This window comes from Pinus tabuliformis, chromosome 8, assembly GCF_031772625.1.
Source record: "Pinus tabuliformis cultivar Carrire ecotype Pingquan chromosome 8, CPIR1, whole genome shotgun sequence".
NCBI lineage: Eukaryota > Viridiplantae > Streptophyta > Pinopsida > Pinales > Pinaceae > Pinus > Pinus tabuliformis.
The window spans coordinates 943,390,444-943,401,696 of NC_142294.1; the positions used below are offsets into that span (position 1 = coordinate 943,390,444).

The 11,253-nt window shown below is 36.4% G+C and overlaps 1 pseudogene; it reads left to right on the forward strand.

Moving 5' to 3' along the window:
• Positions 1 to 3,913: 3,913 nt before the first annotated feature.
• LOC149238606 (UDP-arabinopyranose mutase 1 pseudogene) lies at positions 3,914 to 5,868 on the forward strand (annotated as a pseudogene).
• The last annotated feature ends 5,385 nt before the right edge of the window (positions 5,869 to 11,253 follow it).

The following is an 11,253-nucleotide window of genomic DNA, read 5'->3' on the forward strand; positions in this document are numbered from 1 at the left end:
CGGCGGGGAGGGAGCAATCAAATAGCTTCTAGGTTAGACAGATTTCTTGCAACAGAACACCTCTTAGGAAAGGATATTTTCTACGAAGCTACAATCCTTTCGTGTCTAGGGTCAGATCACTGGCCCATTAAAGTAGAGATAGCTATGAATCAGCAGAACCAGAATAGACCCTTCAGGTTTAAGGCATTCTGGCTGAGAGATCCCAAATTTATAGAAAAAATGAAGAATTGGTGGAAGGAAAATGGGAAAGGGAGGGAAGGAAGAAATAAAATGCACACTCTCCAACTAAGATTAAAAGATCTAAAAGGAAAGATTAAACAGTGGAATAGAGAAGAATTTGGAAATATTCACAAGGATAAGGAACAATTGCAGATTTCAATGGAGAAAATACAACAGAAAATCATAGACGAAGGAAGAAGTGAAGAATTAGTTGAAGAAGAAGGACTGGTGCTAAATAAAATAGAGGAAAGAAGAAAACAAGAGGAAATCTTATGGAAACAAAAATCCAGAATCCAATGGTTAAAGAAGGAGAGAGAAATACGAAATTCTTCCATAAGGCAATGATACAACACTGACAACAAAATAGAATATTCTCCCTAAAAGATAAGCAAGGCAACAGGTTAACCCAGAAAGCAGAATTGGAGAATCTGATAGTGCAACACTTCAAAGAAATCTTGACAGAACCCAACATCAGCAGGGAGGATGACATTGAAAAAATAAGTCAAAACATCCCCAAAATTGTAAATAGAGAACAGAATTTGGCTCTCCTAAGAGTCATAAAGGAAGTTGAGGTGGAAGAGATAGTAAAGGGAATGGCAAAGAACAAAGCACATGGGCTGGATGGATTTACCTCAGAATTATTTCAAGCCACGTGGAGCTTCATAAGCCAAGACATAGTGAATGCAGTCGAAGAGTCTCGCTGCACCAAAAGAATGCACCTGTCTTTAAATGCTACTTTCCTAGCTCTGATACCAAAGACAGAAAAAATAGAAGAGCCCCAAGGGTTCCGTCCGATAGTGCTCTGCAGTGTGATATACAAAATTCTAGCTACAATCATGGTGAACCATCTCAAAACAATACTATCAGAGCTGATATCCTCGGAACATACTGGATTCATAAAAGGCAGAAAACTAGTAGATGGTATAATAGTAGCACAAGAAGCAATTCATTCATTGAAGAATTCAAAAACCAAAGGAATGATGATAAAAATCAACCTCGCAAAAGCTTATGATAGATTAAGCTGGAGATACCTGCAACGTATACTCAAGGCTTACGGCTTTGATGACAGATGTATTAACTGGGTAATGTCAATGATCACTATGCTGGTAATGTCATTCTATTAAATGAATCTCCAATAGAAGCCTTCAATCCATCCAGAGGACTTAGGCAGGGTGATCTGCTATCACCGTTCCTGTTCATCCTCGTAGTGGATGGACTTGAAAAAATTATAAAAGAAAAAGTTAATAGCGAACAATTGAATGGGTTAAGACTATGGGGAAATGACCTAACTCTAACCCATCAATAGTTTGTCGATGATGTCATGTTATACGGACATGTAACTCTTAAAGAAGAAAAAAAAATAATGGAAATTCTTAAAGAATTCACATGGGCCTTGGGAATAGAGGTAAGCAAAGACAAATCCGAAATTTATTTCCTCAACACCCAAAATGCCTCCCAAGTGTTCCTTGCAAGAACCATGGGATTTAGAATTGGTAAATTCCCAACTAAGTGCTTAGGCATCCAGCTAAATGATAAGCAAAATAGAATTGCTAATTGGGGAATCCTGATGAAGAAGTTGCAAAAGAAAATGGAAAATTGGACTTTTAGGACCCTCAATACTCCGAGTCGTATAATTTTGCTCCAATCGGTACTTCAATCCCTACCGATATATCAACTGACTAGCCAAGCTACACCCAAAACAATATGTCAAAAAATGGTAGACATGTTTAAAAAATTTCTATTGCAAGGGGCGAGAAAGATAAAAAAGTGGGTGCTTCTACCCTGGAAGTGGTTAAGAAAACCCTCAACAGAAGGAGGTCTAGGAATGAGAGACCCATATACCCTAAACCAGATAATGGGAGCAAAGCTTTGGTGGCGATGGATACAAGGGGGTGAAGACCTATGGAAAAAACTATGGGAAAGAAAATATGAGATGCCCAGGTCTCCAGAAGGCAATTTGAGAAGCCAAAGGAAAAAAAGCCTCAGCAATCTGGAATTTGGCAAGAGCCAACATGGACTTGATAAGAGAGCATAGTTTTTGGGAAATAAGAGAGGGGGACAAAGCAAACTTCTGGGAAGAGGCTTGGCAATAGAGAGACAAACTCAACCAACTACCTCAACTCGAAGAGACACACCAATTCACCACATAGACTGAGAGGGATGCAGTATGAAACTATTTGTGCCTAAAAATGGATGGATACTGGAGAAGGTGGAAAAAAAAGGAAAACTGGCCAGACGCGCCAGAAACAACTCAATGGGAAATATATGAAAAAGAAATGGAAACAAGGAAAATTGCTACCAAAGTAGGGACATACACTATCAGATGGGGAAAGAGAATTAAAGGAATGTTCACAATAGCTGAAGGATACTATCTAAAATAAGGATATAACAGAAACTCAGAAATAAAAAAATGCGACAACATTTGGAAAATAAAAACTTGGCCGAAGGTAGCGTTTTTCACCTAGATCCTGAGCCACGGGCGAGCTCTAACCTGGGACCAGCTAAGGAAAAAAGGAACACAAGGCCCCTCACATTGCGCGCTCTACCAAGTACAAGAAGAAATTATGGAGCACATAACTAACGACTGCAAAGTTAGCAACAACTTGTGGAGACAACACCAGGATCTTTTTGAAATCAGTGACAGAGACAAAAATAATATCAAAATGACAATAGAAAAATGGCGGAACAAACCTTACCAAAATAAAATCTTGAATAGAGCCTGGAAACTTTCATTAGGATTTGTTCTTTGGAACATTTGGAAAGAGAGAAACCGCCTGACCTTCAAGGAAAATGGTAGAGCAAAGGACGAGATATGGAACCAAATTACCCAGAATATAAGGGAGACCATTCTCACAGAGAAATGGTACGAGGAAGATTAGAAAGTAGACTAGATAGAGGCAAGAATAATGGCTCGCCTGCAACTAAATTCAAGCATGACGAAAGTTACAGTAGGGAAATACTGTAATAATGAGGCAGAAGAGAGCAACTACTATAGCAATCTCCAACAGGGCTTCATCAAGTTGAACTTTGACGGGGCAGCAAAGGGTAACCCAGGAGAGGCAGGGATAAGAGGAGTCTTTAGAGACGACAAGGGAAACACACTCAGAATATAAGTGATGGATTGCGACAACGCAACCAACAACGAAGCTGAGCTTCATGCATTGAGAAGAGGACTAGAGATTGCCATAAGGGAGAAGTACCAAAAGTTGCAGGTGGAAGGAGATGTGAAACTAGTGGTAGACATCGTGAAACAACTACAAAATGGCACTTCAATGGAAAAAATGAGTCGAATTTGGAGAACGGCCTGGTTAGTGGAGGAAATAAGCGACTTACTATGAAAGGTAGCCTACATCTTTCCCACCCATGTGAGAAGGAAGGGCAATGAACCAGCAGACAGCTTGGTGAACTGGGGATGTAGAAATGGAGGAAGGTCACTGGATGAAAGCGAGGCCGAGCTAAACTAGAAGGAGGAAATGAAGGACCTGAGACAACTACTCGAAAAGGATAAGGTATGAAATACGAACAGGAGAGGAAAACAAGAGAGGCCACAGAGGAAAGAGTGGGAAGAAGGAAGAGGACAACTGGAGGAAAGGACAGATGCAGAGAATGAAGTGAGAAGATATATATATATATGTATATATATACACAGATGCGAACGGAAAGGGACAAAACACTTTCAATTCTTCCTGATTGATTGTTGAAGATTGGGTTGTGCGCGCACTTCCAATTCTTCCTGACAGTGGAAGATTGGGTTGTTCTTTGGCTGTGTGGCTTTTGTTTTCTTTCATTTCTTGTTTCTATTTTGCGGCATAGTGGAAGATTGGGTTGTTCTTCGGCCGTGTGGTTTTTGTTTTGTTTCATTTCTTGTTTCTATTTTGCGGCATCAGTTGATGAATAATAATAAGATGGCAGGTTGTAGTGCCGCTGGGACCCCGATCCTGAAGGAGGAAGTGGACATAGTGATACCTACGATCCGGAACTTGGATTTCTTGGAAATGTGGAGGCCATTCTTTGAGCCGTATCACCTCATCATCGTGCAGGATGGGGATCCATCTAAGACCATCAGCGTGCCCAAGGGTTTCGACTACGAACTGTACAACAGAAACGATATCAACAGGATCCTGGGACCCAAGGCCTCCTGCATTTCCTTCAAAGACAGTGCCTGTCGTTGCTTCGGCTACATGGTCTCCAAGAAGAAATACATCTTTACAATTGATGATGACTGCTTTGTTGCCAAGGATCCCTCTGGAAACCACATCAATGCTCTCCACCACCACATTCTCAATTTGCTTTCCCCCTCCACTCCATTCTTTTTCAATACACTGTATGATCCATACAGAGAGGGCGCAGATTTTGTGCGTGGGTACCCCTTCAGCCTTCGCCATGGAACACCCACTGCAGTCTCTCATGGCCTCTGGATGAACATCCCCGACTATGATGCCCCCACACAGCTTGTCAAGCCTTGGGAACGCAACACCAGGTATGTGGATGCAGTTTTAACAATTCCAAAGGGTACTCTGTTCCCCATGTGTGGCATGAATTTGGCCTTCAATCGGGACTTGATTGGCCCTGCCATGTATTTTGGCTTGATGGGCGATGGGCAGCCCATTGGTCGCTATGACGATATGTGGGCAGGATGGTGTGTCAAGGTCATCTGCGACCACTTGGGATTGGGAGTGAAGACAGGGCTGCCATACATTTGGCACAGCAAGGCCAGTAACCCCTTTGTTAATTTGAAGAAAGAGTACAAGGGAATCTTTTGGCAAGAGGACATCATTCCATTTTTCCAATCTCTTACACTTCCACAGGAATGTACGTCTGTCCAGCAATGCTACATTGAGCTGTCAAAGCAGGTAAGGAACAAACTTGGTGTAATAGATCCATATTTCCAGAAGCTGGCAGATGCCATGGTCACTTGGATTGAAGCTTGGGATGAGCTCAATCCCCCCACTGCCAACCGTGCTGCAGAAACTGAAGTAATTCCCCGTGGACCAGATAAGACATCCACGAATTAGCAAGGATCTGGCACATTAATTCCTTGCATTTGTCAGCTCTGAACAGTGCCCAATATTATTTAGTTCATGATCATTTTGGTAGATGGATAGTCTATTCTAGTTGATCTCTAGCTATTAGTTTCTTTTTATGCAGTCAGATGAACATTTGTTGTGATGCAATTAATTTTGAGAATCTGCATGCAGTATTTGCACGAATTTGTTTTTGATCCAGTTAGATGATAATGGACATCCCTGGAAACATCAGATATTTTTGAGAATATATATGCTTGGATCTAGTTAGATGATTATGGACATCCCATCCCTGGAAACATCAGATATGTTTGAGAATATATATGCTTGGATCTAGTGTATGTAGCAATCCGTTGCTGCTATTGAGATCATATTTTTATTTGGTTTGGGACGGGAATTGCAGAGTGCAGTTTTTGTTGATGATGACTGCTTTGTTGCCAAGGATCTGGCACATTAATTCCTTGCATTTGTCAGCTCTGAACAGTGCGCAATATTATTTAGTTCATGATAATTTTGGTAGATGGATAGTCTATTCTAGTTGATGTCTGGCTATTAGGTTTTTTTTATGCAGTCAGATGAGATGATAGTAGGGGCGACATTGAAATCTGGGAAACATTTGCATGAATATGTTTCTCATTTACTTAGATGATAATGGGGACTACATGGACATCCCCAGAAAGAAACATTCGATGGGGTGGGTGCCAGTGTTTTTGAGTATATGCTTGGATCTAGTATCTGTAAGAATCTGTTTCTGCTACTGAGATAATATTTTTCTTTGTTTCGGGGGCGGGAATTGCAGATTGCTATTTTGTTGAAAAAAATTGCTAAATTTAAGTGTTTCACACAAATTAAATGTTTGGTTACCAGAAATGCAATGGCATGTATGATATCAAATAGAAACTTCGTTTTTATTAAAAATGTGAAAATTTTTTGTTGATTTATTTGATTGTGTAACAATATCTTGGCAAAGCAAAAGCCAACCTAAAATATAATTAATAATGTTATATTAGTATCGCTTTTCAATATTGTTTTTTTATTTTATTTAATAATATCTCTATCATATATTATTTATTTATATGGTCCTACACACTTTCTAAATATTTTAATCAGTTGAAGAGACGCCGCGAAATCCCCAATAAACTCAGTGCAGCGTCATTACATTACAGCTTGATTAGATTTTGTGACTAGCGAAAATGAGATTATCACAGGTATCATGTTCCTCTTTTGCCATTAGCTGAGTTCTACGTTTCTCATTACTTCAGTCCACGGACCCTGCACGTGATGTTTTTTGTTCATTTTTTATAGCACTCTTGTTTTAGTTATTGGCCCTTCTTTTTTTTCTATGGTTGTATATCTGTAATTTTGAATAATCAAATAACTATTTTGATTTTGTATTTTGGGATCCATCACTTTCAAATATTTTTAGTTAAATGTTTAGAGCCAACAAATTATCTACATCTTGATGATGAGCTACATTTGTTGGCTCGAAATATTGATAGAAAATATTTGAATGTGATGATATGGAAATACAAAATCACAATTGTTCTTCTCGCAAAAGTCTTAACTCAGGGAATCAAATAACTAATATAAAAATGGAGATAGTAGATAAGTAAACCAATTAATTTATTTTTAAATAGATACTCCCCAATTTTATCAGAAATATAATTCTATAAACTTACAATTCTATTATTGATAGGAACTTAGATGGTAATCAAATAGAATTTTCGGAATAATCACATAGTTGATTTGGAGTCGAGGTTTTGAACCATCTATTGTGGTTCATCCTCAATACAACGATTTAAGAGTTTTATTTCATTTTGAAATTACTTATTTTTTTTGAATTTGGAAAACAAAAAACCAATCAAAATTGAAATTTATATTTCAAAAAAAAACTTTGTTAAAAAACTGAAATTATTCCATGTGAACTGGATGTACAATATTGTTACCTTTGTTATTCATCTTTCACAACAACAACATTTATTGATAGATCAAGGATATTTTAACTTACATAAATACTAGCCCAACCATATAAATTAAATAGCCTGTGAACACCATGGGCCAAGACCATGACTTATCAATACCACATGCCCAAAATATCATAACTTATTTCATATGACATTTTTTAATAAATTAAATATAATTAAAAGAAAAAAAGTGACATAACTACTTTCCCTATTTTAAAAGAGCCATTAGTGTAAATATTGCATTTTGAAAATATTTGTACGTTCAATATTTTATGTATCTTTTATGAAATTAATTTGAGCATATATAAGTTTGACTTTATCACTAAATCTTGGTTATTAAAAAATAGTATTATGCTTAGAAGCATGTCACAACTCAATATGGGGGAGATGTTGTAGTCCAACATTAAATACAAAATTATACTAGCATAGTCATATCAATTAAATGGTTGTAAAGAAAGATAGCCATTAGTCCATACTAAACATGCAAACACTGGTATGAAAAAACTTCATGAATACATCTCATGTTACTAAATAAAAAATTAACTAAACTATAGCTTTATTATTATTATTATTATTAAAACCATTAATATATAAATTAAACATATATACATTGAAAAAACATGCACCAATATTCTTAAACATGAAGATTCTTAGTTTGTAAATAGGATTTGTTACAGTATCATGCTGGCATAACTCGTTTCATGGGACACTTAATTCATATGTCATTTTTTTAAAATTAATCAGAGGAAAAATGGACAACCACTTTGAAAATAAATCTCAACTTTTTATTTGTTAATACTAAAAATTTTCTAGAATATTGAGTGGAGATCAAATCCCTACTATCCACCTATTAATTTTTTATAATTAAATTAAAGAAAACAAAATTAATGTGCACATCATAAATCCTTTTAGTGAGTCAACCAAGCCCAAGAATGAGAATGGGTAGGTTCTTTAGATGGCACCATCGATGTAGAAAAAGGTGTAAAGGTTTTTTCTTTTAGGGAAAATGGAAAAGCTAAAATATTAACAAAGAAATGAACGCATATTTATTTTGGGGAGGAGTAGAGCACTCATAATGGAACTGATCTTTATCTAATGAAAAAATAGTGCACTCATAATAGTGATGATGCCCTCATTTTTTGTTATTTGGATGGAGCAATTGTGAAACAACTACCGAGGACTTCATGATTGTGAAGGAGAAAAATAAGAGGCACAAAGGTTGAGCAGGTATGCACTACATTGCATGCCACCATTTATGTAATGACCATTAGCATCACCATATTGTTGCATGGCCACCTCCTTTTCATTTAATGAAATATTAATGTGCTTATGTCGCTACAACATAGGGTAAATAAAAAAAAAAAGCAAGGTATTCCAATCAATGCCCAACTAATGCCAAGGCCTAATAATATCATCTCAAACAACAAGCTTCATCCATGTGCAAAATTAAAACATCTCTTCAGTTAGTTTATGGAAAACTACAAAACAAATAGTGCATTAGATAAAGAAAAGGGATTTAATACTAAACATTGGTAAATCTATGCAAATCAATTACTAGGAGCCCTTGCTCAAGGTAGGAAGAGACTAACAAACATGTCATGCAAAACAAGACAAAATGGTAAACTAGTAAACACCAATATTATACCTACCATGTTTAGAAAGGTATATGAATTTAATTTTGACACTGGACTAAAATTTGACATTACATGCATTGACTATACCTATAGAGGAAAATACATAATCCCTTTTCATAATCACCTTTCCAATTAACACTACCAAGTTTTTCCTTTATAAGAAGAAAACAATGAAAGAGATTGTAATGACACTTTGAAAGTAGGAATTTAGACATCCTAACAACTCTTGGCATTCCTCGTCAAATAGGTTCCCCAAGTAATAAAGTAACAAACTATTCTATATTCCTTTAAATTATTCCCTTGTAATAGAATACCCTCGAAAGAAATCTTCCATCGTCACTTTATCCCACAAATGCAAAAGTAATATATGATGTTCTTAAGTGAGGGAGTTCGAAAAATAAATGACGGAACTTTCATTATTATTGTTATAGGATGCAAATGCTTGGACTTACTTTATTTAGCTTTTGAAGCCTATATAAAGTTAAAACCTTTTTTTTAAGAGTGATTCAAAGAAAAAAAGTGCAATTTGGAGGTACTTTAGCATTCCATATTATTAGACACATAATCCTCCAGAATTGGGCAAAATTATGTAAATATGTAAATAGAGAAATTCCATATGTTAGAATAGGAAAAGAACTTGGAATTTGAATCCCAAAGATCGCTATTCTTATTGTATATAATGATATTCATCTTAATTGAATGCATCACAATTGGAAGTCACCTTCCTAGCCTGACATGTTATCAAAGTGCAAGTCTCAAATTTAGGCATTCCTCTGCCCCTTGTAACTCCATTTTGTCACTCTTCCTGACGCCTATGTCATTTTCCTACCCTGGTAGAAGTTCCCTTACATCTTTGTTTTTCTCTCCTACTATGATAATGATGCATTAGATTTTTCTGCCACTAGTATGCTACCAATTCCTTGCCATCCTTATCAACCATAATGCATGTATAATCATTTGACCTACACAAATTTTGTAAAGCCAACATCATGTGGTCCCTATAACAAGAAAAATTTCATGCCTCATGTGGACTCTGTGATAATTGTAACTTTTTGGATTTGAATTATTTGTCCACGTAATCTCGAATGAAATGTGATTCACAAGAGAATTTCCACCGTAAATCTCTTTTCGATTTTCCATGTGATAATGTAAATGATCGCTTGTTAATTCTCTAATGAATATTGTAAAGTTTTGTATTATTCTTTCCAAATTGTTCCATTTATCATGCACTTCTTGAAGCTATGTGGAATAAAAACATGGAGCTTTTCTATTATTAGTTATGGATTTTTATTAGTTGCTTGAATATTTTGTAGTGAAATTGCTTATAAAAGATGCACTTTTCATCTCCATTATTGGTGTATTTCTTAATGGCAAGGAGAAATACCATGAAATGTACATAAAGATTAGGTACACCCACATCTTCAATGACATGTGGAGAGGTGTCTGTGAAAGAGGTGGAAATCCGCCTACCAAGCCCACATCAAAAAAAGATCTCTCCATTTGGGAGAGCACACATAGTAAGGCATATGCCTGGATGATTGATTTTGTAAGTAAGGAGGTAAGTCATCATATTATTCCAATTACAAATTCCTATGATGCATTAACAAAGAAAGTTTATTTGACTCATACTCAGGGTTGGAGGTAGTCAATTGACGATCAGGCTCTTCAATCAAGAATTCAAGGATGATGACTCCCTATCACTAGCCTCAGAAATTAGAGCTATTATGCATGATGTAGAAGCCACAAGAATCGAAATGGACATCACCTATGTCATTTTCCTACCCTGGCAGAAGTGCCCTTACATCTTTGTTTTTCTCTCCTACTATGATAATGATGCATTGGATTTTTCTGCCACTAGTATGCTGCCAATTCCCTGCCATCCTTATCAACCATAATGCATGTATACTCATTTGACCTACAAAAAATTTGTAAAGCCAACATCATGTGGTCCTTGTAACAAGAAAAATTTCACGCCTCATGTGGACTCTGTGATAATTGTTACTTCTTGGATTTGAATTATTTGTCCATGTAATCTCGAATGAAATGTGATTCACAAGAGAATTTTCCACCATAAAGCTCTTTCCGATTGTCCATGGAATAATGTAAATGATCGCTTGTTAATTATCTAATGATTATTGTAAAGTTTTGTATTATTCTTTCCAAATTGTTCCATTTATCATGCACTTCTTGAAGCTTGGTGGAATAAAAAGCGTGGAGTTTTTCCGTTATTAGTTATGGATTCTTATTAGTTGCTTGAATATTTTGCAGTGAAATTGCTTATAAAAGATGCACTTTTCATCTCCATTATTGGTGTATTTCTTACCTTCCTAGCTTGACATGTTATTAGAGTTCAAGTCTCAAATTTAGGCATTCCTCTGCCCCTTGTAACCACATTTTGTCACTCGTCGTGAT